Source organism: Acipenser ruthenus, chromosome 11, assembly GCF_902713425.1.
Source record: "Acipenser ruthenus chromosome 11, fAciRut3.2 maternal haplotype, whole genome shotgun sequence".
In the NCBI taxonomy this organism is placed as follows: Eukaryota; Metazoa; Chordata; class Actinopteri; order Acipenseriformes; family Acipenseridae; genus Acipenser; species Acipenser ruthenus.
The window spans coordinates 8,444,620-8,469,522 of record NC_081199.1 but is presented as its reverse complement, the minus strand read 5'-3'; the positions used below and the strand labels follow the sequence as shown (position 1 = coordinate 8,469,522).

Sequence of the window (24,903 nt, the reverse complement as noted above, 5' to 3'; positions counted from 1 at the left end):
CAGGAGGTTCCAAAATTAAACTCAGACATAAAAACGAAACTGTTAGTTTGTTTGTTTATTCTGTTTTATTTATTTATTTAGCCTATGCATATGACACACAATGTAAAAACGAATTAATTTTTTTGAAGAAGAAAATGGGAAATGCATCAAGGTTTCTGTATTTGAAGTCATCCTGCGTAATATTAAAATCTAAACTGTTTTGCTTTGTTTGCTCGTTTTTCCTTACATGTTGTAAACTACATAATTGTAAGGTAGTGTGTTTGCTTGCCGTTGCACTGTAATTGCACTGTATCCATTTTGTATCAAATATAGGCCTATGTACATATATGAATGTTAAATACATTTAAAGACATTTTTTATCATTGTAAGTAAGAACAAAAAAGTTGTGCAAAAAATAAATGTTGTGAAACTGTTGCAGCTATATATACGTGTTATTATTATTTTTTTAATCACATATAACTGTTACAGTTAGGGGCTACCAGCAATTCCAGACCTTTGCAATTGTTCTACTTGTGAAAATACTGTTACTTTATCACCTCCTGCCCTGCAAAGTAGAAAGAAGGCCTCACTATATTCCACCATAAAGAAAAGGGAAAAACGATGTTAATCAATATGGTTCTGCTAAAATACTAAAACAAATATATATATAGAGAGAGAGAGAGAGATAGTGAGAGAGAGAGAGAGAGAGAGAGAGAGAGAGATAGTGAGAGAGAGGGAGGGGTGATTCTGTTTAATAGAGGGAGGGAGGGGGGATTCTGTTTAATATAGAGGGGGGAAGGGGGTACTGTTTGATATAGAGGGGAAGGGAGGGAATCTGTTTTACTGTATTAATATAGAGGGAGGAGGGATACTGTTAGTATTTTAAAAAATTCTTTGTCTGTATATTTGAGTCGGTTATGCCATGTATGTGCTTTGGCAACACAATTCTTTTTATTGTCATGCCAATAAAGCCAATTTGAATTTGAATTTGAATTTGAGAGAGAGAGAGAGAGAGAGAGAGAGAGAGAGAGAGAGAGAGAGAGAGAGAGAGAGAGAGATCATATAAAAACAAAATAAATACACAGTTTTATTGCACGGAATGGGCAGTTAAAGGTCGGTTCGGTGGGTTTTGTCAATAGTGTTATGATGCCCTCACTTAGTTGTATTATGTGTATAATTTTCGTCGTCTTTGCACCTTCGCAACCCAGTGTTCCGGGAGCTTTTTGGTGATAAAAATAGGCAATATACACAATACAACATTGTGTTTAGCCCAATAACTTTCGCTTTATTAAAAAGTTATTAAAAAACACTCACCGCCCGAACAGGGACTTGAACCCTGGACCCTCAGATTAAAAGTCTGATGCTCTACCGACTGAGCTATCCGGGCTCAGTACAAAAAAAAACACTTTAATAAATTAACATGTAATACATTAAAATCCAACCCACTCAATGAATCGTATCCTAACCAATCTGTATCCTAACCAATTGTTTAGGCTACTTGCGTCTGCACCGTATTTGCCGGAAAAAAAACGGATTATTGAACTATAAATGCAGACTTTGTCGCTGCAAAAGCAGGAAATGTTTATTTCTGTCACAGTGTGGTGTCAGTACCGCTGTTATTTAAATATAAATATGCAATGCATATATTTTCAAAGAATACTTTTCCTATTATTTGAACGTGTCAAGTGTTCTATGTCGTGCGGTTGGGTAATGATAGTTCAGTTCGCCAGACCTGCCAGCAGTTTCCAATATGAACTAAGAAATAAAAACGTCGCATTTTAAATTCAACCTGGAGAAATGCATGCTGTTGAACGGTTGTCTGCAGATGGGGATAACGCCTTGCGGTCCAGGGGTCGTCAGCGGGGGCAATTGACAGCTGACAACCCATCCACCTCGCTGGTCTTCACCGCGGTTCCATGGTGTAATGGTTAGCACTCTGGACTCTGAATCCAGCGAGCCGAGTTCAAATCTCGGTGGGACCTGACTTTTACTATTTTTTTTTTAAACAAGTGAACTACCTGATTTCATGTTTCAATCGGTCAGCTGAAATAAAATGCAGTTCCGATGTCTAAGGTCGGAAATGGTTTCATAAAGACTAACGCGTTTTTGAATGATGTTTGTTTAATTTGCAAAACTTTCCCCCACTTCATTTTCGAATGGTGCATTGTAATAGGGGCAGTAGTAAAGCCGTGGTCCTTATCCGTTTCATTTCATCGGCCTTTGGCACAGACTCAGTGACATGCTGCAGGGCGCCGTGGCTTAGATGGTTAAAGCGCCTGTCTAGTAAACAGGAGATCCTGGGTTCAAATCCCAGCGGTGCCTGTTGTTATTATTTTTCAGCACATGTAACACAAACGTTTAGGCTGCGTTTGTGTCACATGTTGTTACTGGAGGAGGCTATCCGAAACGCAGCCAAATATAATCATGTACTCACAAACAAACACTTTTGTGAAAAGATAAGAGACAAGGAAAAAAAAAAAAATCAAACTTGCGACGAGGATGGGATTCGAACCCACGCGTGCAGAGCACAATGGATTAGCAGTCCATCGCCTTAACCACTCGGCCACCTCGTCCCGTCTGAGCATCTCCACAGTATCAAACTGGATGAAACACGGAGTATCTGTTCAGAGTGCAGGTGGTGTCGTCAAACCTGTCCTAAAGTGCGCGATTATATGCCAGTGTGCATGCGGTTTAAACAATAGCAAGAAACCTGCAGCGTCAGGTGTGGTTTCAGCACTTGCTGCACCGGATAGCTCAAGCGATTATGAAATATTAGAAACCTTTTCCACAAAAGCGAAATGTTGAGAGGGTCCCTGCATGGGGGCCCAGTATGGGAGTTTGCATAGTGTAATGGTTAGCACTCTGCATTTCAAATCCAGTGATCCGAGATCAAGTGCCGGTGAATCGTACTGTTTGTCTTTAGTTCACTTAGAAAAAGAAAGAAATGGATGCGCAGGCTCTGGTTTTACACATCTAATGTTTGAGGGTCCGACAGCTAGCCTAAAACAACGACTCTGGTGGGACTCGAACCCACAACCTTTGAATCACACCTCAGTGTTTGACTAGAAGTCCAACGCGCTATCCATTGCGCCACAGAGCCTGCTCCGTCCTAAAAACACAACACCGAGGTCCTATTGGAGGAGACTGTGACGCATAGTTCACCCCTAGTCTCGAAGTCGCTTTGGATAGAAGCGTCTGCTAAAATGACTAATGAATAATTAAGAGACAAAACTGCTTGACGCAGAAACTCCAGACCGCGCCCAACTTCCCACTGAGAACGGGTAATAACCATTCGTTTTGACTGCTATGGCTTAATATTGTTTGGTACTGGAAGTTTAATAATAAAGGTTTTGTTGATTGATGAGCTACACGTGCGTTAAGTGTCTGATTTATTACTTATACCTTCCGGGAATGTTCTAAAACATAATCGTGAGGTTTAAAAATCTTACACTCTTGAAAAAGTTATTCCAAGAAACCGTATTTCAGGGGTTCCAAATAGTATACAAAGAACCTTTTTAAACAGCAGGCTAAACCACCACAAATAAACGTTGAAATCTCGAAGGATTAATAAGAAACCGTAAAACTCAAAAATAACCCCCAGGGGTTCTAATCTATATAGCCTTCTAATACTGAAAAGCCATGCAAATTGATTAAAAATCACAGGTTTAGTGCATGGCTCCACATTTGAAAGCTAAACTGGGTTTAAATTATAATTTATCGTAGCCATATATGCCACTGAAGGACTTAGGTCTTGACCAAGTACAACACAAACACACAATAAAAATGGCAGGGATGTAAAATAGTCAAATTTATTTAAAACACAATTTCGTTTCAATTCTCATATCGCACAAACTGTTGCTGTCTGTTAGTTGCAGCGTTTCAGCCAAATACTTCAATTCGATGCATTGCTTCAAGGGTTCAGTCGTGTTTTCTCAGGCATTACACTGTCACATAGTTTAATATAGCAGCAACTCATTTAGAGCAAGAATACATTGTTTCATTTCTCTCTCGTATTCACACACACACACACACACACACACACACACACACACACACACACACACACACACACACACACACACACACACACACACACACACACACACACACACACACACACACACACACACACACACACACACACACACACACACACACACACACACACACCGCACTAGACAAGACAGGAGGTTCCAAAATTAAACTCAGACATAAAAACGAAACTGTTAGTTTGTTTGTTTATTCTGTTTTATTTATTTATTTAGCCTATGCATATGACATACAATGTAAAAACGAATTCATTTTTTTGAAGAAGAAAATGGGAAATGCATCAAGGTTTCTGTATTTGAAGTCATCCTGCGTAATATTAAAATCTAAACTGTTTTGCTTTGTTTGCTCGTTTTTCCTTACATGTTGTAAACTACATAATTGTAAGGTAGTGTGTTTGCTTGCCTTTGCACTGTAATTGCACTGTATCCATTTTGTATCAAATATAGGCCTATGTACATATATGAATGTTAAATACATTTAAAGACATTTTTTTTATCATTGTAAGTAAGAACAAAAAAGTTGTGCAAAAAATAAATGTTGTGAAACTGTTGCAGCTATATATACCTGTTATTATTATTTTTTTAATCACATATAACTGTTACAGTTAAGGGCTACCAGCAATTCCAGACCTTTGCAATTGTTCTACTTGTGAAAATACTGTTACTTTATCACCTCCTGCCCTGCAAAGTAGAAAGAAGGCCTCACTATATTCCACTATAAAGAAAAGGGAAAAACGATGTTAATCAATATGGTTCTGCTAAAATACTAAAACAAATAGAGAGAGAGAGAGAGATAGTGAGAGAGAGAGAGAGATAGTGAGAGAGAGATAGTGAGAGAGAGGGAGGGGGGATTCTGTTTAATGGAGGGATGGGGATTCTGTTTAATATAGAGGGGGGAAGGGGGTACTGTTTGATATAGAAGGGAAGGGAGGGATTCTGTTTACTGTATTAATATAGAGGGAGGAGGGATAATGTTAGTATTTAAAAAAATTCTTTGCCTGTATATTTGAGTCGGTTATGCCATGTATGTGCTTTGGCAACACAATTCTTTTTATTGTCATGCCAATAAAGCCAATTTGAATTTGAATTTGAATTTGAGAGAGAGAGAGAGAGAGAGAGAGAGAGAGAGAGAGAGAGAGAGAGAGAGAGAGAGAGAGAGAGAGAGAGAGAGAGAGAGAGAGAGAGAGAGAGAGAGATCTCATATAAAAACAAAATAAATACACAGTTTTATTGCACGGAATGGGCAGTTAAAGGTCGGTTTGGTGGGTTTTGTCAATAGTGTTATGATGCCCTCACTTAGTTGTATTATGTGTATAATTTTCGTCGTCTTTGCACCTTCGCAACCCAGTGTTCCGGGAGCTTTTTGGTGATAAAAATAGGCAATATACACAATACAACATTGTGTTTAGCCCAATAACTTTCGCTTTATTAAAAAGTTATTAAAAAACACTCACCGCCCGAACAGGGACTTGAACCCTGGACCCTCAGATTAAAAGTCTGATGCAGTTTAATACATTAACATGTAATACATTAAAATCCAACCCACTCAATGAATCGTATCCTAACCAATCTGTATCCTAACCAATTGTTTAGGCTACTTGCGTCTGCACCATATTTGCCGGAAAAAAACGGATTATTGAACTATAAATGCAGACTTTGTCGCTGCAAAAGCAGGAAATGTTTATTTCTGTCACAGTGTGGTGTCAGTACCGCTGTTATTTAAATATAAATATGCAATGCATATATTTTCAAAGAATACTTTTCCTATTATTTGAACGTGTCAAGTGTTCTATGTCGTGCTGTTGGGTAATGATAGTTCAGTTCGCCAGACCTGCCAGCAGTTTCCAATATGAACTAAGAAATAAAAACGTCGCATTTTAAATTCAACCTGGAGAAATGCATGCTGTTGAACGGTTGTCTGCAGATGGGGATAACGCCTTGCGGTCCAGGGGTCGTCAGCGGGGGCAATTGACAGCTGACAACCCATCCACCTCGCTGGTCTTCACCGCGGTTCCATGGTGTAATGGTTAGCACTCTGGACTCTGAATCCAGCGATCCGAGTTCAAATCTCGGTGGGACCTGAGTTTTACTATTTTTTTTTAACAAGTGAACTACCTGATTTCATGTTTCAATCGGTCAGCTGAAATAAAATGCACTTCCGATGTCTAAGGTCGGAAATGGTTTCATAAAGACTAACGCGTTTTTGAATGATGTTTGTTTAATTTGCAAAACTTTCCCCCACTTCATTTTCGAATGGTGCATTGTAATAGGGGCAGTAGTAAAGCCGTGGTCCTTATCCGTTTCATTTCACAGGCCTTTGGCACAGATTCAGTGACATGCTGCAGGGCGCCGTGGCTTAGATGGTTAAAGCGCCTGTCTAGTAAACAGGAGATCCTGGTTTCAAATCCCAGCGGTGCCTGTTGTTATTATTTTTCAGCACATGTAACACAAACGTTTAGGCTGCGTTTGTGTCACATGTTGTTACTGGAGGAGGCTATCCGAAACGCAGCCAAATATAATCATGTACTCACAAACAAACACTTTTGTGAAAAGATAAGAGACAAGGAAAAAAAAGTCAATCAAACTTGCGACGAGGATGGGATTCGAACCCACGCGTGCAGAGCACAATGGATTAGCAGTCCATCGCCTTAACCACTCGGCCACCTCGTCCCGTCTGAGCTGCTCCACATTATCAAACTGGATGAAACACGGAGGATCTGTTCACAGTGCAGGTGGTGTCGTCAAACCTGTCCTAAAGTGCGCGATTATATGCCAGTGTGCATGCGGTTTAAACAATAGCAAGAAACCTGCAGCGTCAGGTGTGGTTTCAGCACTTGCTGCACCGGATAGCTCAAGCGATTATGAAATATTAGAAACCTTTTCCACAAAAGCGAAATGTTGAGAGGGTCCCTGCATGGGGGCCCAGTATGGGAGGTTGCATGGTGTAATGGTTAGCACTCTGGATTTCAAATCCAGTGATCCGAGATCAAGTGCCGGTGAATCGTACTGTTTGTCTTTAGTTGACTTAGAAAAAGAAAGAAATTGATGCGCAGGCTCTGGTTTTACACATCTAATGTTTGAGGGTCCTACAGCTAGCCTAAAACAACGACTCTGGTGGGACTCGAACCCACAACCTTTGAATCACACCTTAGTGTTTGACTAGAAGTCCAACGCGCTATCCATTGCGCCACAGAGCCTGCTCCGTCCTAGAAATATAACACCGAGGTCCTATTGGAGGAGACTGTGACGCATAGTTCACCCCTAGTCTCTGGAAGTCGCTTTGGATAGAAGCGTCTGCTAAAATGACTAATGAATAATTAAGAGACAAAACTGCTTGACGCAGAAACTCCAGACCGCGCCCAACTTCCCACTGAGAACGGGTAATAACCATTCGTTTTGACTGCTATGGCTTAATATTGTTTGTTACTGGAAGTTTAATAATAAAGGTTTTGTTGATTGATGAGCTACACATGCGTTAAGTGTCTGATTTATTACTTATACCTTCCGGGAATGTTCTAAAACATAATCGTGAGGTTTAAAAATCTTACACTCTTGAAAAAGTTATTCCAAGAAACCGTATTTCAGGGGTTCCAAATAGTATACAAAGAACCTTTTTAAACAGCAGGCTAAACCACCACAAATAAACGTTGACATCTCGAAGGATTAATAAGAAACCGTAAAACTCAAAAATAACCCCCAGGGGTTCTAATCTATATAGCCTTCTAATACTGAAAAGCCATGCAAATTGATTAAAAATCACAGGTTTAGTGCATGGCTCCACATTTGAAAGCTAAACTGGGTTTAAATTATAATTTATCGTAGCCATATATGCCACTGAAGGACTTAGGTCTTGACCAAGTACAACACAAACACACAATAAAAATGCCAGGGATGTAAAATAGTCAAATTTATTTAAAACACAATTTCATTTGAATTCTCATATTGCACAAACTATTGCTGTTTGTTAGTTGCAGCGTTTCAGCCAAATACTTCAATTCGATGCATTGCTTCAAGGGTTCAGTCGTGTTTTCTCAGGCATTACACTGTCACATAGTTTAATATAGCAGCAACTCATTTAGAGCAAGAATACATTGTTTCATTTCTCTCTCGTATTCACACGCACACACACACACACACACGCACGCACGCACACACGCACGCACGCACACACACACACACACACACACACACACACACACACACACACACACACACACACACACACACACACACACAGAGCACTAGACATTACAGGAGGTTCCAAAATTAAACTCAGACATAAAAACGAAACTGTTAGTTTGTTTGTTTATTCTGTTTTATTTATTTATTTAGACTATGCATATGACACACAATGTAAAAACGAATTAATTTTTTTGAAGAAGAAAATGGGAAATGCATCAAGGTTTCTGTATTTGAAGTCATCCTGCGTAATATTAAAATCTAAACTGTTTTGCTTTATCTGCTCGTTTTTCCTTACATCTTGTAAACTACATAATTGTAAGGTAGTGTGTTTGCTTGCCGTTGCACTGTAATTGCACTGTATCCATTTTGTATCAAATATAGGCCTATGTACATATATGAATGTTAAATACATTTAAAGACATTTTTATCATTGTAAGTAAGAACAAAAAAGTTGTGCAAAAAATAAATGTTGTGAAACTGTTGCAGCTATATATACGTGTTATTATTATTTTTTTAATCACATATAACTGTTACAGTTAAGGGCTACCAGCAATTCCAGACCTTTGCAATTGTTCTACTTGTGAAAATACTGTTACTTTATCACCTCCTGCCCTGCAAAGTAGAAAGAAGGCCTCACTATATTCCACTATAAAGAAAAGGGAAAAACGATGTTAATCAATATGGTTCTGCTATAATACTAAAACAAATAGAGAGAGAGAGAGAGAGAGAGAGTGAGAGAGAGAGAGTGAGAGAGAGAGATAGATAGTGAGAGAGAGAGGGAGGGTGGATTCTGTTTAATATAGAGGGGGGGAAGGGGGTACTGTTTGATATAGAGGGGAAGGGAGGAATTCTGTTTACTGTATTAATATAGAGGGAGGAGGGATACTGTTAGTATTTAAAAAAATTATTTGTCTGTATATTTGAGTCGGTTATGCCATGTATGTGCTTTGGCAACACAATTCTTTTTATTGTCATACCAATAAACCCAATTTGAATTTGAATTTGAATTTGAGAGAGAGAGAGAGAGAGAGAGAGAGAGAGAGAGAGAGAGAGAGAGAGAGAGAGAGAGAGAGAGAGAGAGATAGTGAGAGAGAGAGAGAGAGAGAGAGAGAGAGAGAGATCTCATATAAAAACAAAATAAATACACAGTTTTATTGCACGGAATGGGCAGTTAAAGGTCGGTTCGGTGGGTTTTGTCAATAGTGTTATGATACCCTCACTTAGTTGTATTATGTGTATAATTTTCGTCGTCTTTGCACCTTCGCAACCCAGTGTTCCGGGAGCTTTTTGGTGATAAAAATAGGCAATATACACAATACAACATTGTGTTTAGCCCAATAACTTTCGCTTTATTAAAAAGTTATTAAAAAACACTCACCGCCCGAACAGGGACTTGAACCCTGGACCCTCAGATTAAAAGTCTGATGCTCTACCGACTGAGCTATCCGGGCTCACTACAAAAGAAACTCTTTAATACATTAACATGTAATACATTAAAATCCAACCCACTCAATGAATCGTATCCTAACCAATCTGTATCCTAACCAATTGTTTGCACCATATTTGCCGGAAAAAAACGGATTATTGAACTATAAATGCAGACTTTGTCGCTGCAAAAGCAGGAAATGTTTATTTCTGTCAGAGTGTGGTGTCAGTACCGCTGTTATTTAAATATAAATATGCAATGCATATATTTTCAAAGAATACTTTTCGTAGTCAAGTGTTCTATGTCGTGCGGTTGGGTAATGAAAGTTCAGTTCGCCAGACCTGCCAGCAGTTTCCAATATGAACTAAGAAATAAAAACGTCGCATTTTAAATTCAACCTGGAGAAATGCATGCTGTTGAACGGTTGTCTGCAGATGGGGATAACGCCTTGCGGTCCAGGGGTCGTCAGCGGGGGCAATTGACAGCTGACAACCCATCCACCTCGCTGGTCTTCACCGCGGTTCCATGGTGTAATGGTTAGCACTCTGGACTCTGAATCCAGCGATCCGAGTTCAAATCTCGGTGGGACCTGACTTTTACTATTTTTTTTTTTAACAAGTGAACTACCTGATTTCATGTTTCAATCGGTCAGCTGAAATAAAATGCAGTTCCGATGTCAAGGTCGGAAATGGTTTCATAAAGACTAACGCGTTTTTTAATGATGTTTGTTTAATTTGCAAAACTTTCCCCCACTTCATTTTCGAATGGTGCATTGTAATAGGGGCAGTAGTAAAGCCGTGGTCCTTATCCGTTTCATTTCACAGGCCTTTGGCACAGATTCAGTGACATGCTGCAGGGCGCCGTGGCTTAGATGGTTAAAGCGCCTGTCTAGTAAACAGGAGATCCTTGGTTCAAATCCCAAATCCCTGTTGTTATTATTTTTCAGCACATGTAACACAAACGTTTAGGCTGCGTTTGTGTCACATGTTGTTACTGGAGGAGGCTATCCGAAACGCAGCCAAATATATCATGTACTCACAAACAAACACTTTTGTGAAAAGATAAGAGACAAGGAAAAAAAGAGTCAATCAAACTTGCGACGAGGATGGGATTCGAATCCACGCGTGCAGAGCACAATGGATTAGAAGTCCATCGCCTTAACCACTCGGCCACCTCGTCCCGTCTGCGCTGCTCCACAGTATCAAACTGGATGAAACACGGAGGATCTGTTCACAGTGCAGGTGTCGTCGTCAAACCTGTCCTAAAGTGCGCGATTATATGCCAGTGTGCATGCGGTTTAAACAATAGCAAGAAACCTGCAGCGTCAGGTGTGGTTTCAGCACTTGCTGCACCGGATAGCTCAAGCGATTATGAAATATTAGAAACCTTTTCCACAAAAGCGAAATGTTGAGAGGGTCCCTGCATGGTGGCCCAGTATGGGAGGTTGCATGGTGTAATGGTTAGCACTCTGAATTTGGAATCCAGTGATCCGAGATCAAGTGCCGGTGAACCGTACTGTTTGTCTTTAGTTGACTTAGAAAAAGAAAGAAATGGATGCGCAGGCTCTTGTTTTACACATCTAATGTTTGAGGGTCCTACAGCTAGCCTAAAACAACGACTCTGGTGGGACTCGAACCCACAACCTTTGAATCACACCTCAGTGTTTGACTAGAAGTCCAACGCGCTATCCATTGCGCCACAGAGCCTGCTCCGTCCTAGAAACATAACACCGAGGTCCTATTGGAGGAGACTGTGACGCATAGTTCACCACTTGTCTGGAAGTCGCTTTGGATAGAAGCGTCTGCTAAAATGACTAATGAATAATTAAGAGACAAAACTGCTTGACGCAGAAACTCCAGACCGCGCCCAACTTCCCACTGAGAACGGGTAATAACCATTCGTTTTGACTGCTATGGCTTAATATTGTTTGGTACTGGAAGTTTAATAATAAAGGTTTTGTTGATTGATGAGCTACACATGCGTTAAATGTCTGATTTATTACTTATACCTTCCGGGAATGTTCTAAAACATAATCGTGAGGTTTAAAAATCTTACACTCTTGAAAAAGTTATTCCAAGAAACCGTATTTCAGGGGTTCCAAATAGTATACAAAGAACCTTTTTAAACAGCAGGCTAAACCACCACAAATAAACGTTGACATCTCGAAGGATTAATAAGAAACCGTAAAACTCAAAAATAACCCCCAGGGGTTCTAATCTATATAGCCTTCTAATACTGAAAAGCCATGCAAATTGATTAAAAATCACAGGTTTAGTGCATGGCTCCACATTTGAAAGCTAAACTGGGTTTAAAATATAATTTATCGTAGCCATATATGCCACTGAAGGACTTAGGTCTTGACCAAGTACAACACAAACACACAATAAAAATGCCAGGGATGTAAAATAGTCAAATTTATTTAAAACACAATTTCGTTTCAATTCTCATATTGCACAAACTATTGCTGTCTGTTAGTTGCAGCGTTTCAGCCAAATACTTCAATTCGATGCATTGCTTCAAGGGTTCAGTCGTGTTTTCTCAGGCATTACACTGTCACATAGTTTAATATAGCAGCAACTCATTTAGAGCAAGAATACATTGTTTCATTTCTCTCTCGTATTCACACACACACACACACACACACACACACACACACACACACACACACACACACACACACACACACACACACACACACACACACACACACACACACACACACACACACACACACAGCACTAGACAAGACAGGAGGTTCCAAAATTAAACTCAGACATAAAAACGAAACTGTTAGTTTGTTTGTTTATTCTGTTTTATTTATTTATTTAGCCTATGCATATGACACACAATGTAAAAACGAATTAATTTTTTTGAAGAAGAAAATGGGAAATGCATCAAGGTTTCTGTATTTGAAGTCATCCTGCGTAATATTAAGATCTACACTGTTTTGCTTTGTTTGCTCGTTTTTCCTTACATGTTGTAAACTACATAATTGTAAGGTAGTGTGTTTGCTTGCCTTTGCACTGTAATTGCACTGTATCCATTTTGTATCAAATATAGGCCTATGTACATATATGAATGTTAAATACATTTAAAGACATTTTTTATCATTCTAAGTAAGAACAAAAAAGTTGTGCAAAAAATAAATGTTGTGAAACTGTTGCAGCTATATATACGTGTTATTATTATTTTTTTAATCACATATAACTGTTACAGTTAAGGGCTACCAGCAATTCCAGACCTTTGCAATTGTTCTACTTGTGAAAATACTGTTACTTTATCACCTCCTGCCCTGCAAAGTAGAAAGAAGGCCTCACTATATTCCACTATAAAGAAAAGGGAAAAACGATGTAAATCAATATGGTTCTGCTAAAATACTAAAACAAATAGAGAGAGAGAGAGAGAGAGAGAGAGAGAGAGAGATAGTGAGAGAGAGGGAGGGGGGATTCTGTTTAATAGAGGAAGGGAGGGGGATTCTGTTTAATATAGAGGGGGGGAAGGGGGTACTGTTTGATATAGAGGGGAAGGGAGGGATTCTGTTTACTGTATTAATATAGAGGGAGGAGGGATACTGTTAGTATTTAAAAAAATTCTTTGTCTGTATATTTGAGTCGGTTATGCCATGTATGTGCTTTGGCAACACAATTCTTTTTATTGTCATGCCAATAAAGCCAATTTGAATTTGAATTTGAATTTCAGAGAGAGAGAGAGAGAGAGAGAGAGAGAGAGAGAGAGAGAGAGAGAGAGAGAGAGAGAGAGAGAGAGAGAGAGAGAGAGAGAGAGATCGAGAGATCTCATATAAAAACAAAATAAATACACAGTTTTATTGCACGGAATGGGCAGTTAAAGGTCGGTTCGGTGGGTTTTGTCAATAGTGTTATGATGCCCTCACTTAGTTGTATTATGTGTATAATTTTCGTCGTCTTTGCACCTTCGCAACCCAGTGTTCCGGGAGCTTTTTGGTGATAAAAATAGGCAATATACACAATACAACATTGTGTTTAGCCCAATAACTTTCGCTTTATTAAAAAGTTATTAAAAAACACTCACCGCCCGAACAGGGACTTGAACCCTGGACCCTCAGATTAAAAGTCTGATGCTCTACCGACTGAGCTATCCGGGCTCAGTACAAAAAAAACACTTTAATAAATTAACATGTAATACATTAAAATCCAACCCACTCAATGAATCGTATCCTAACCAATCTGTATCCTAACCAATTGTTTAGGCTACTTGCGTCTGCACCGTATTTGCCGGAAAAAAACGGATTATTGAACTATAAATGCAGACTTTGTCGCTGCAAAAGCAGGAAATGTTTATTTCTGTCACAGTGTGGTGTCAGTACCGCTGTTATTTAAATATAAATATGCAATGCATATATTTTCAAAGAATACTTTTCGTAGTCAAGTGTTCTATGTCGTGCGGTTGGGTAATGATAGTTCAGTTCGCCAGACCTGCCAGCAGTTTCCAATATGAACTAAGAAATAAAAACGTCGCATTTTAAATTCAACCTGGAGAAATGCATGCTGTTGAACGGTTGTCTGCAGATGGGGATAACGCTTCTGAATCCAGCGATCCGAGTTCAAATCTCGGTGGGACCTGACTTTTACTATTGTTTTTTTTAACAAGTGAACTACCTGATTTCATGTTTCAATCGGTCAGCTGAAATAAAATTCAGTTCCGATGTCTAAGGTCGGAAATGGTTTCATAAAGACTAACGCGTTTTTGAAGGATGTTTGTTTAATTTGAAAAACTTTCCACCACTTCATTTTCGAATGGTGCATTGTAATAGGGGCAGTAGTAAAGCCGTGGTCCTTATACGTTTCATTTCACAGCCCTTTGGCACAGATTCAGTGACATGCTGCAGGGCGCCGTGGCTTAGATGGTTAAAGCGCCTGTCTAGTAAACAGGAGATCCTGGTTTCAAATCCCAGCGGTGCCTGTTGTTATTATTTTTCAGCACATGTAACACAAACGTTTAGGCTGCGTTTGTGTCACATGTTGTTACTGGAGGAGGCTATCCGAAACGCAGCCAAATATAATCATGTACTCACAAACAAACACTTTTGTGAAAAGATAAGAGACAAGGAAAAAAAAGTCAATCAAACTTGCGACGAGGATGGGATTCGAACCCACGCGTGCAGAGCACAATGGATTAGCAGTCCATCGCCTTAACCACTCGGCCACCTCGTCCCGTCTGAGCTGCTCCACAGTATCAAACTGGATGAAACACGGAGGATCTGTTCAGAGTGCAGGTGGTGTCGTCAAACCTGTCCTAAAGTGCGAGATTATATGCCAGTGTGCATGCGGTTTAAACAATAGCAAGAAACCTGCAGCGTCAGGTGTGGTTTCAGCACTTGCTGCACCGGATAGCTCAAGCGATTATGAAATATTAGAAACCTTTTCCACAAAAGCGAAATGTTGAGAGGGTCCCTGCATGGGGGCCCAGTATGGGAGGTTGCATAGTGTAATGGTTAGCACTGTGGATTTCAAATCCAGTGATCCGAGATCAAGTGCCGGTGAATCGTACTGTTTGTCTTTAGTTGACTTAGAAAAAGAAAGAAATGGATGCGCAGGCTCTGGTTTTACACATCTAATGTTTGAGGGTCCTACAGCTAGCCTAAAACAACGACTCTGGTGGGACTCGAACCCACAACCTTTGAATCACACCTCAGTGTTTGACTAGAAGACCAACGCGCTATCCATTGCGCCACAGAGCCTGCTTCCTCCTTGAAACATAACACCGAGGTCCTATTGGAGGAGACTGTGACGCATAGTTCACCCCTAGTCTCTGGAAGTCGCTTTGGATAGAAGCGTCTGCTAAAATGACTAATGAATTATTAAGAGACAAAACTGCTTGACGCAGAAACTCCAGACCGCGCCCAACTTCCCACTGAGAACGGGTAATAACCATTCGTTTTGACTGCTATGGCTTAATATTGTTTGGTACTGGAAGTTTAATAATAAAGGTTTTGTTGATTGATGAGCTACACATGCGTGAAGTGTCTGATTTATTACTTATACCTTCCGGGAATGTTCTAAAACATAATCGTGAGGTTTAAAAATCTTACACTCTTGAAAAAGTTATTCCAAGAAACCGTATTTCAGGGGTTCCAAATAGTATACAAAGAACCTTTTTAAACAGCAGGCTAAACCACCACAAATAAACGTTGAAATCTCGAAGGATTCATAAGAAACCGTAAAACTCAAAAATAACCCCCAGGGGTTCTAATCTATATAGCCTTCTAATACTGAAAAGCCATGCAAATTGATTAAAAATCACAGGTTTAGTGCATGGCTCCACATTTGAAAGCTAAACTGGGTTTAAATTATAATTTATCGTAGCCATATATGCCACTGAAGGACTTAGGTCTTGACCAAGTACAACACAAACACACAATAAAAATGCCAGGGATGTAAAATAGTCAAATTTATTTAAAACACAATTTCGTTTCAATTCTCATATTGCACAAACTATTGCTGTCTGTTAGTTGCAGCGTTTCAGCCAAATACTTCAATTCGATGCATTGCTTCAAGGGTTCAGTCGTGTTTTCTCAGGCATTACACTGTCACATAGCTTAATATAGCAGCAACTCATTTAGAGCAAGAATACATTGTTTCATTTCTCTCTCGTATTCACACACACACACACACACACACACACACACACACACACACACACACACACACACACACACACACACACACACACACACACACACACACACACACACACACACACACACACACACACACACACACACACACACAGCACTAGACAAGACAGGAGGTTCCAAAATTAAACTCAGACATAAAAACGAAACTGTTAGTTTGTTTATTCTGTTTTATTTATTTATTTAGCCTATGCATATGACACACAATGTAAAAGCGAATTAATTTTTTTGAAGAAGAAAATGGGAAATGCATCAAGGTTTCTGTATTTGAAGTCATCCTGCGTAATATTAAAATCTAAACTGTTTTGCTTTGTCTGCACGTTTTTCCTTACATGTTGTAAACTACATAATTGTAAGGTAGTGTGTTTGCTTGCCTTTGCACTGTAATTGCACTGTATCCAGCTGTGCCTGTTGTTATTATTTTTCAGCACACGTAACACAAACGTTTAGGCTGCGTTTGTGTCACATGTTGTTACTGGAGGAGGCTATTCGAAACGCAGCCAAATATAATCATGTACTCACAAACAAACACTTTTGTGAAAAGATAAGAGACAAGGAAAAAAAAGTCAATCAAACTTGCGACGAGGATGGGATTCGAACCCACGCGTGCAGAGCACAATGGATTAGCAGTCCATCGCCTTAACCACTCGGCCACCTCGTCCTGTCTGCGCTGCTACGTAGTATCAAACTGGATGAAACACGGAGGATCTGTTCACAGTGCAGGTGGTGTCGTCAAACCTGTCCTAAAGTGCGCGATTATATGCCAGTGTGCATGCGGTTTAAACAATAGCAAGAAACCTGCAGCGTCAGGTGTGGTTTCAGCACTTGCTGCACCGGATAGCTCAAGCGATTATGAAATATTAGAAACCTTTGCATGGTGTAATGGTTAGCACTCTGGATTTGGAATCCAGTGATCCGAGATCAAGTGCCGGTGAATCGTACTGTTTGTCTTTAGTTGACTTAGAAAAAGAAAGAAATGGATGCGCAGGCTCTTGTTTTACACATCTAATGTTTGAGGGTCCTACAGCTAGCCTAAAACAACGACTCTGGTGGGACTCGAACCCACAACCTTTGAATCACACCTCAGTGTTTAACTAGAACTCACATATAAACGCTTTTGTGAAAAGATAAGCGACAACGAAAGTTGTCAATCAAAGTTGCAACGAAGACGGGTTTCGATCCACGCGTGCAGAGCAGAATTAATTAGCAGTGCATGACCTTAACCACTCAGCTAACTCGTACCGCCTTACAATTAATTAGTCAGATGTACACATATACAGAGTTCTAATCATTGGCTGTGGCTCGAACAACGCACCACACATTATTTCAGAGACTGTGCACATTCATTCGCAATCCCTTTCAGAATGACCTTCTCTGCCCGCAAAATAAGATTACACAGTTGCTAGTTACAAGTGAGAGGCCAGCTTTTGCAATGCATATTTCCATTTAATTTTTTTGAATTATTTGAACGTGAGAAGCGTTTTATGGCGGGCGGGTGGGTAATGATAAATCAGTTCCCCAGATCTGCCGCCAGATGGCAGTGTAAACTCAGAAATGAATGTGCTCCTGAGGCCCTAACATGTTCCCCCTGCAACTGTAAATATATATAGGCGACCCTCACTTATAAACGCCCTACTGCAAGAACGCTAGTAGTTATGGTTGGTTGAGTTTAACACGGGGGGGGGGGATAGTTTTCCTCACTAGTATAAGCAGACCTCGACAAGGTGTTGAGCAGAGAGTCGGCTTATTTCGGTACACTCATCCAGCCCTGAAGTTATCGCTTATTTAATATATAAAAGTTAAGAACCAAAATATAGCGGCGAGTGATAACACTGCTAAGGCAAGTAAACAGGTCTAAAAACCATGTTTAACACTAATGTTAAAGTCTATTAAAATAATTGCATAACATTGCATTGTATATTGCACGTATCTATACACTCTTGTTTTTTTAAAGGTACAGGACTGCCCATGGAATGGAACCAGAATTATTTTGCTGCATATCTCGAGTTATTTCGTTAAAAAGAATCCGAATCCTACCCTCTCTCTGTGTCTGGCATGCTTTTCTATCCCCAGAATATTTAAAAGAGCATTTTTTTAGAGCTGTGTGCTTTTCAGGTCATTGCCTCGTGACCCAGATTGAAGGGACTTTACCAAGCAAGCCTTACTTCTTTCACATTTCAGCTAACCCCTAGGTCACCTTGTTTTCAAGTCACAGAGCCACATACTGCTGAGAGAGACTGTGCTTGAATAGCTGTGAGTGTACCCTTACACCCTCCGTGAGATAAAGAGTTTAATAAGTATTGTTCAACTGAGGAATGGACTTGTTATAACAAGGCATTGCTTGAAAGGGAGACCACAACATTCCCATGCAGTAAATGGTATATCACATGTTTATTATGCCATGAAGGAGATGCATATTCCAAGCAAATGGAGGCGCAAGTATGTTACAAGGTTGTACAGAGAACTGTTTATCCAATTCACATGAAACAAGGACATTCTTTAACAATCTGAGGGTATAAGTCAACCCTGTACACATCTTCTGTTGCATTCACGCAAATGTGGGAGATCAGTGATTAGGCTAATTAGGATTGCTGTACAAACATTACTAGTGAAAGCATAGCTAATCTAAAACTATTTATTTAGCGTTATGAAAAGAGAAAAGTGTTTTCTTTTTTAAGCGGGTAAGCAGATTGCGAATGACAGACCGTTCTCATTTAGTTCCCTGCAGTGTTTGTTTGGAACAACGTATCAGCTGGCCTTAGAAATGTTTTGAGTTTCTTTTTTCATTAAAATAACAAATCCAAAAATGACGGTTAGCAACTGCAATTTTTTTTTTATTTTTTTATTTTGCTTTTACAAGGTATACGGAGACACAAAAATGTATTCAACCACCCTTGTTGTTTTGTGGTGCATAGGAATCCTGTAAAATATGCCACAATTTCAGATTCAATTCACTTTGTTTAATATTACCATAAACAAATCTAATTAAAAAAAGATGTGAAGGAAAAACTCAATAGCCCACAGTTCACAGAAAAATGTATTTGGTTGGTAATAAGGCACAAGGTTAGGTTACCTGCCAAATAAATACATCATAATAATTATTATCTGAATTTGATTGACAGGACGATCCTTGTAACCATTGCAAAAGTCAAGCAGCCATTGGACTAAAGAGGTAGCTCCCACATTCATGTCAAGCTTCATTATAGAAGTACCTTTCTCTGAGTTTACCTCCTCCCATCTAACCTCATTTCCAGCCTCGCCAGGGGAGTTGGCAGTCGGGCACTGGCTGAGAAATGTAAATCACAATTTGAAACAGCCCGAACGACAAAAGCAAGCAAGTCAAAATGCAGTGATTCATGCTGATGGCAACTGTTTTTATTCTGTAATAAAAATACACATTCTGTTTTTAATCACAACAGTTGTCCAGACTGAAACTTGACTTGCTCATTAAAAACAGTTTCATATATTTGAAGCCGATTATCTATTCAAGAATACCAAGATGCATCCTAAGCAAATAGAGTGGGGGTAAGAGCTTTATAGAAACTGAGATACAAGTGAAATACATGCTTTGATCTATTTATATAGTCTGTGTTGTGTGTTTACTGTCAGTATTATCTGTGTTAAAAAAAATACTGTGCCTTGGGCTGGGACAGGTAAAAGCAGGCAGGCTGCTCTGTTATCTAGCAAGGAAGCAATGCTCTCAAAACATCCAGCCTTGAGAAGAGGAGGGAAAAGAGGAGAAGAAGAGTATCATAATCATATTCTGCAGAGCAGTAAGCAACACACTAACAAAATAAATGATGGCTCTGTTTTCAAAATTGCTAAAGTGAGTCCTTTGCAAGATTTGTTGTACCACAATACGTTTCCTATCTATATATCTATTTTATAACGCAAATATGTTTTTTTCAAGGTTTTGGAGGGGCAGCTTCTCAAACTCCTTCTCGAGTTGACACAAACTGTTTTTCAATTTCTTAAAATTTAAATAAAAAATTGTGACCAGCAGGGATATTTTTTTACCAGTCCTTAAAAGGGTAACAGCTATTTTGTGGTGCAATTCTAATGTGAAAGGATTATGCATTCCAACACATGCCAAACAGAACTCCAAAGAAGGCAAACAATCTTTTCCCTGAAGTTTACTTCCAATCAGGTACTGAACTTTGAGAATGACTTCTAGAGACTGTATATTTATACTAAACATCTTGCACATGCTTTCTAGTCAAGGCAGTTAAACAGCCATGCTGCTTTGTTATATAGTGGTTTCCTTTCCTAATTGAACAAGAGGGGAGTACCAGCCTGACTTAGCTGTGGCCATTACTCCAAAGGGCCCCCAGTTACAATTCTAATCAAGGCTTTACAGTGCCTGCAGCTGAAAAAAAATATTCCTACCTGTTGGTTGAAAAACACGTTTTAGCAAAATTCATTTTCTTTTTTATAAATCTGGTTCTGTACTTGGTTAAAGGGACTTCTCAGTTTGTATGCCTTACTTCCAGGTAGCTTCAGCTTTTTTCACCTCGTCTTCAGGGTCTACACATCACCAGACTTAAAGCATGTCAGTCATTAGGGGAAGCAGCTGATTGGTCAATTACAGCTAAAGTGTCTTTATAAATGATAAGTAAATGCCAGTACCATAGCACAGCGGTGCAATGTTATCAACATAAGAGAAACCTAAACCAGATCGGCAGATCACCAGCGGGCTCTTTATATAAAGACACTTTATAGATCTTAAAAAATATACGGATAAGAGAAGTTATAAGAGCAGTGGGAATTTTAAGGCGAAACTTGTCTAGAGGTTTTTATGAGCACGTTTTTGTCACGTTCACATGAATGTCCTTTCAATGTTTTGCAACCAGCTACTGTGTAAGCTACTGAAACAAATGTGGAGCTAGTAATTCAGTTATGCTGGATGGTGACGTTCCCAGACCAGGTGGCTGACAAAGACGCAGGCAGGTGCTTGCGAGGTTGAATGCGTTGGGGGCGCCTTTTTATTCAAAATGGTACAGCTAATCTGAAGGTGGTGGAGGAGCGGAGGGGGCGAGGTGGGGGTGTAGGGAGAAATGATAGTATGGAGATAGGAGGGAGCAGAAAGGTCGAGACAGCGATAGGCGCGAACAAGAGTTTTGAATTGTATGCGATAGGGAACCAGTGGAGGGAGCGGAGCAGCTGTGTAGGGTGGGAGAAACGAGGAAGGGAAAAGACGGTCTTATGTGGTTAAGACCGTTGTTTGTGAACCTTCCAACTGCATGCTCTATATCAAATACTCTTATCTTGCAATAGGGAGATGCAGCTTTTATATGTCGCACAATCCATATATAACAAATTAATCAGTCGAGTGATGGGTCAGCTATTTAGGCAAACAAGTATGTACTACATACGATTATAATCGTGCTACGATTTAGACACATCAACAGCTAATTGGTAAGATTATTTCCAAAAATTAACTGTTAAATCTATTTTCGCGATTATCAAGGCATTTGAATAATTTATTTTATTAATAAGAAAAAATGTGGGTTAAAGTGCACCTGTTTCTCGATAGTAGCCAAAAAGACTACAGCCCCCAAAAGCTCTTTCTGTAAAAGGGCGAGATAAACCATTCAATCTGACCAATTGGGGATCTGTGTTCGCCTTTATGCGTGGTTCCACTTTCTTTTGCTTATTTATGATTGGTCGTGATCTGTTCCCGTGGGCGGGGTTATGCTGTACACGTGAGGGAAGCAGTGTGGATTTGAAGCTCGCGCTCAGGGTAGGATATTGGAGAAAGAGATTTAAACTCTGAGAGAGAAGCTGCAGCAAACCTATTGAAGCGACACGAGCTTAGAAAACGATCGTTACAAATCCCATATTCAGTCTGCACAGGGAAACTGATATACGACGTGTACTGCAACTAATCTGACGAAGAACATAGATTTTAAAAAATACATTATGACAGTTCTGACGAGGAATATAAAGCAAAACTGACTGCACAGTTGAGTCAGGTGAAGTGTGTTTACGATACTGCACCGTGATTTGATGGTCATCTGTAGTCATACTATACAGCGGGTGGCAGTGAAATCATCACACTTTTAAAGTTTTCTTTATAGATATTCACAGCTGGGAAACCACAGGCAACGGTAAGCACTTTCAAATAAATGCACCCTCGTCTGTACAGAATCCGATCGTGTTGTTAATCCTCTTTAGAGTAGCTGCAAATCCGAGGCTGAAAGAAACTGCGTGTACTAATCACTAAAAACATTAATCATTCTAGACACTTCATGAAAACTGCGGGGTTTTAAAAAGGGGTTGCTAGTCTTGATTCGGGAACGGGGAGCGTGTCTGAGGAGGCTCCACAGGACTCGGGAGAGAGTGAAACTGACAGTGCTTGTGCTAACTTTGGGAGTCAAATCTGTTCCTATATCCCACACAAAAAAGAACCTTTCGTTTTTAAATTCCAGCTACTCGGCTTCACGAAGACTGCAAGGAATTTAATCTGATTGCAGTCATTTCCTTCTACTAGACCGACTCAAAGAAAATAAGTACCCAGCACCGCACTTCACATTCCTCAAGGAAATTCAAATACTGAACAATCGGTGACATCGGAATTCGACGTGATGTCAGGAGAAAGGTACTCCACTCTGGACGAGTCGTCGCTCAGAAAACTGGTCAGTCCATATTTCTTTTTACATTGTATTAATTATGCTACATTATATTATATTAACATTAATATGGTCATTAAGTTCATATGTGCAACAATATACTTGTTTCACATATCCATATAATATTGTGTGTGTGTGTATGTGTGTATAATATATATATATATATATATATATATATATATATATATATATATATATATATATATATATATATATATATATATATATATATATATATATAATTTATTGGGTAGAATGTAAAACAATACCCGCATTAGCAGTCCGCTGTAGCATACCATAAGTTATCGCTAGAAAACTGCACTTGCAGTATTTAAATCGCCTTCTAACAGGGCAATGTTTTTTTTTTTTTAACCCTGCTCATCGCTACATTGTTTTTTTTTTTAGGTCAAGAGTTCTGGATTAGTTATATGTTTGTGATTTATATGTAGCACGTGACAGTCAAAAAAGCACGAACTGCCTTGTGATTTAAACATGCATCTAAATGATGACGTTTTCTTTTTGTTGTAATTAGTGGTACAGTTCACAAGAGCCGCGTGGAGACATTCTGAATCCTGAAATAGATTTTACTTTGCAGTTGTGCTCGTCATTTTATTATTAAACATCTTTGTTTAATGTTTAAAAACACATTGACAGCAATACAGACACCGGGGGTTGCGCACGATTCCTGAACTGTCTCAGGAAAGAAGACACGTTTTAAAAGTCCATTGTTGATTTACTATTCTTAGGTGTAGTGTGTTCGTGGGTTTTAAATTACAGACGAGCACCAGAAACACTTGTGACATTCTTCACATTAATCTGTTTTCATTGGAAGATTTTTTAAATGGTATTTAAAGTAGTGTTTAGTAAAGATTTTGCTTCACCAGCGGTAAGACACACAGATGACATTATGCTTTGCTGCAGTGGAAACATGGAAATATTCTATTTAATTTCTGGTTAGGCTTTTCAAGAAGTCTTCACTAAACTGTGGAAGACCACATTAGTAATCACAAAACTGTTGGGCTCCCCAGGGCAATATTATAACCCCCATTTATTCCCAAGACTTCTGTTTTTACACTTTACATTGCAAAAAAACACCGCGTCTTGCCTGAACGGGCTCCGCGGTTAGTTATGTCGGTGACAGACATTTCAATTTGTAGATCTGTCACCTACTTACAGGCAGCATTACAGATTGACCTTGTGATAGAAGAGGGACCACACCTTGTGCAATACAACACAGTTAGTGATGTCTGTTGGATGCAAAAACCGACAGCTTTATCCCCGTCAAACCAACACATTGCACAACTTGTGGTAGAGTTCTGTTTTCTCTCGCATCTTCCTTCAATGTCTATCAAATGAAAAATGCATACAATGTACTGGTAGAGATGTATTTCTGTAATATAATAATACAGTGGTATATTTGAGCTGTTGTGATGGAGCCAAGTCACTATAAATAGGCTCCCAATTAGAAGTTTGAGAACCACTGCTCTATAGTATTGGCCAACAAAACTGTCTCTGTGCGGAACTGGCTATAGGCTACAGGCAGCACAGAACAGTTTAGCTGAAAGATAGTTGGAGGGATAAGGGGGTTGTGTGTGTGTGTGACTGTATCCTCTTGTGGTGTTCTGGATCACTGAATTACATACCCATGTGAGAGAAAGAGGTTCTGTACACCGGCTGAGAAATTGAAAACTGCAGCAGGGATTCCTTTGGGCTTCCAGCAGTAGGTTTTCTCTCATTTTAAACCCTGTGTTTCAGAAGTGTAGCCTCAGAGTTCTCAGAAACTGTATCTTGGATGGACTCCAGGGGCTAACATGTGGAATTCCAAAACCAAACTGTTTAAAGTTTACAGCTGCCGAGGAGCAGGAAACGGGGATGGAGTTAAGGATTGGCCATTTTCCTATTTGTTTATCTGCACAGAAGCCTTATTCTTTTCATGAGAACCTTGTTAAGTGCGACTCCCAGCAT

General features: G+C 39.5%; 18 non-coding genes across 18 annotated transcripts; 6 read left to right on the top strand and 12 right to left on the bottom strand.

Moving 5' to 3' along the window:
• Positions 1 to 1,293: 1,293 nt before the first annotated feature.
• On the bottom strand, positions 1,294 to 1,366 carry trnak-uuu (transfer RNA lysine (anticodon UUU)). The gene has a single exon. It is a non-coding gene; the product is annotated as a tRNA-Lys (tRNA).
• A 523-nt stretch (positions 1,367 to 1,889) lies between these two features.
• trnaq-cug (transfer RNA glutamine (anticodon CUG)) lies at positions 1,890 to 1,961 on the top strand. The gene has a single exon. It is a non-coding gene; the product is annotated as a tRNA-Gln (tRNA).
• A 266-nt stretch (positions 1,962 to 2,227) lies between these two features.
• On the top strand, positions 2,228 to 2,301 carry trnat-agu (transfer RNA threonine (anticodon AGU)). The gene has a single exon. It is a non-coding gene; the product is annotated as a tRNA-Thr (tRNA).
• A 169-nt stretch (positions 2,302 to 2,470) lies between these two features.
• Positions 2,471 to 2,552, bottom strand: trnas-gcu (transfer RNA serine (anticodon GCU)). Its single transcript has one exon. It is a non-coding gene; the product is annotated as a tRNA-Ser (tRNA).
• A 436-nt stretch (positions 2,553 to 2,988) lies between these two features.
• On the bottom strand, positions 2,989 to 3,079 carry trnar-ucu (transfer RNA arginine (anticodon UCU)). The gene is given in 2 exon segments: positions 2,989 to 3,024; positions 3,043 to 3,079. It is a non-coding gene; the product is annotated as a tRNA-Arg (tRNA).
• Positions 3,080 to 6,037: 2,958 nt separating this feature from the next.
• trnaq-cug (transfer RNA glutamine (anticodon CUG)) lies at positions 6,038 to 6,109 on the top strand. Its single transcript has one exon. It is a non-coding gene; the product is annotated as a tRNA-Gln (tRNA).
• A 264-nt stretch (positions 6,110 to 6,373) lies between these two features.
• trnat-agu (transfer RNA threonine (anticodon AGU)) lies at positions 6,374 to 6,447 on the top strand. Its single transcript has one exon. It is a non-coding gene; the product is annotated as a tRNA-Thr (tRNA).
• A 169-nt stretch (positions 6,448 to 6,616) lies between these two features.
• On the bottom strand, positions 6,617 to 6,698 carry trnas-gcu (transfer RNA serine (anticodon GCU)). The gene has a single exon. It is a non-coding gene; the product is annotated as a tRNA-Ser (tRNA).
• A 436-nt stretch (positions 6,699 to 7,134) lies between these two features.
• On the bottom strand, positions 7,135 to 7,225 carry trnar-ucu (transfer RNA arginine (anticodon UCU)). The gene is given in 2 exon segments: positions 7,135 to 7,170; positions 7,189 to 7,225. It is a non-coding gene; the product is annotated as a tRNA-Arg (tRNA).
• Positions 7,226 to 9,588: 2,363 nt separating this feature from the next.
• trnak-uuu (transfer RNA lysine (anticodon UUU)) lies at positions 9,589 to 9,661 on the bottom strand. The gene has a single exon. It is a non-coding gene; the product is annotated as a tRNA-Lys (tRNA).
• Positions 9,662 to 10,155: 494 nt separating this feature from the next.
• On the top strand, positions 10,156 to 10,227 carry trnaq-cug (transfer RNA glutamine (anticodon CUG)). Its single transcript has one exon. It is a non-coding gene; the product is annotated as a tRNA-Gln (tRNA).
• A 506-nt stretch (positions 10,228 to 10,733) lies between these two features.
• Positions 10,734 to 10,815, bottom strand: trnar-ucu (transfer RNA arginine (anticodon UCU)). The gene has a single exon. It is a non-coding gene; the product is annotated as a tRNA-Arg (tRNA).
• Positions 10,816 to 11,251: 436 nt separating this feature from the next.
• trnar-ucu (transfer RNA arginine (anticodon UCU)) lies at positions 11,252 to 11,342 on the bottom strand. The gene is given in 2 exon segments: positions 11,252 to 11,287; positions 11,306 to 11,342. It is a non-coding gene; the product is annotated as a tRNA-Arg (tRNA).
• A 2,344-nt stretch (positions 11,343 to 13,686) lies between these two features.
• Positions 13,687 to 13,759, bottom strand: trnak-uuu (transfer RNA lysine (anticodon UUU)). The gene has a single exon. It is a non-coding gene; the product is annotated as a tRNA-Lys (tRNA).
• Positions 13,760 to 14,503: 744 nt separating this feature from the next.
• Positions 14,504 to 14,577, top strand: trnat-agu (transfer RNA threonine (anticodon AGU)). Its single transcript has one exon. It is a non-coding gene; the product is annotated as a tRNA-Thr (tRNA).
• Positions 14,578 to 14,746: 169 nt separating this feature from the next.
• On the bottom strand, positions 14,747 to 14,828 carry trnas-gcu (transfer RNA serine (anticodon GCU)). Its single transcript has one exon. It is a non-coding gene; the product is annotated as a tRNA-Ser (tRNA).
• Positions 14,829 to 15,264: 436 nt separating this feature from the next.
• On the bottom strand, positions 15,265 to 15,355 carry trnar-ucu (transfer RNA arginine (anticodon UCU)). The gene is given in 2 exon segments: positions 15,265 to 15,300; positions 15,319 to 15,355. It is a non-coding gene; the product is annotated as a tRNA-Arg (tRNA).
• Positions 15,356 to 16,888: 1,533 nt separating this feature from the next.
• Positions 16,889 to 16,970, bottom strand: trnas-gcu (transfer RNA serine (anticodon GCU)). The gene has a single exon. It is a non-coding gene; the product is annotated as a tRNA-Ser (tRNA).
• Positions 16,971 to 24,903: the final 7,933 nt, after the last annotated feature.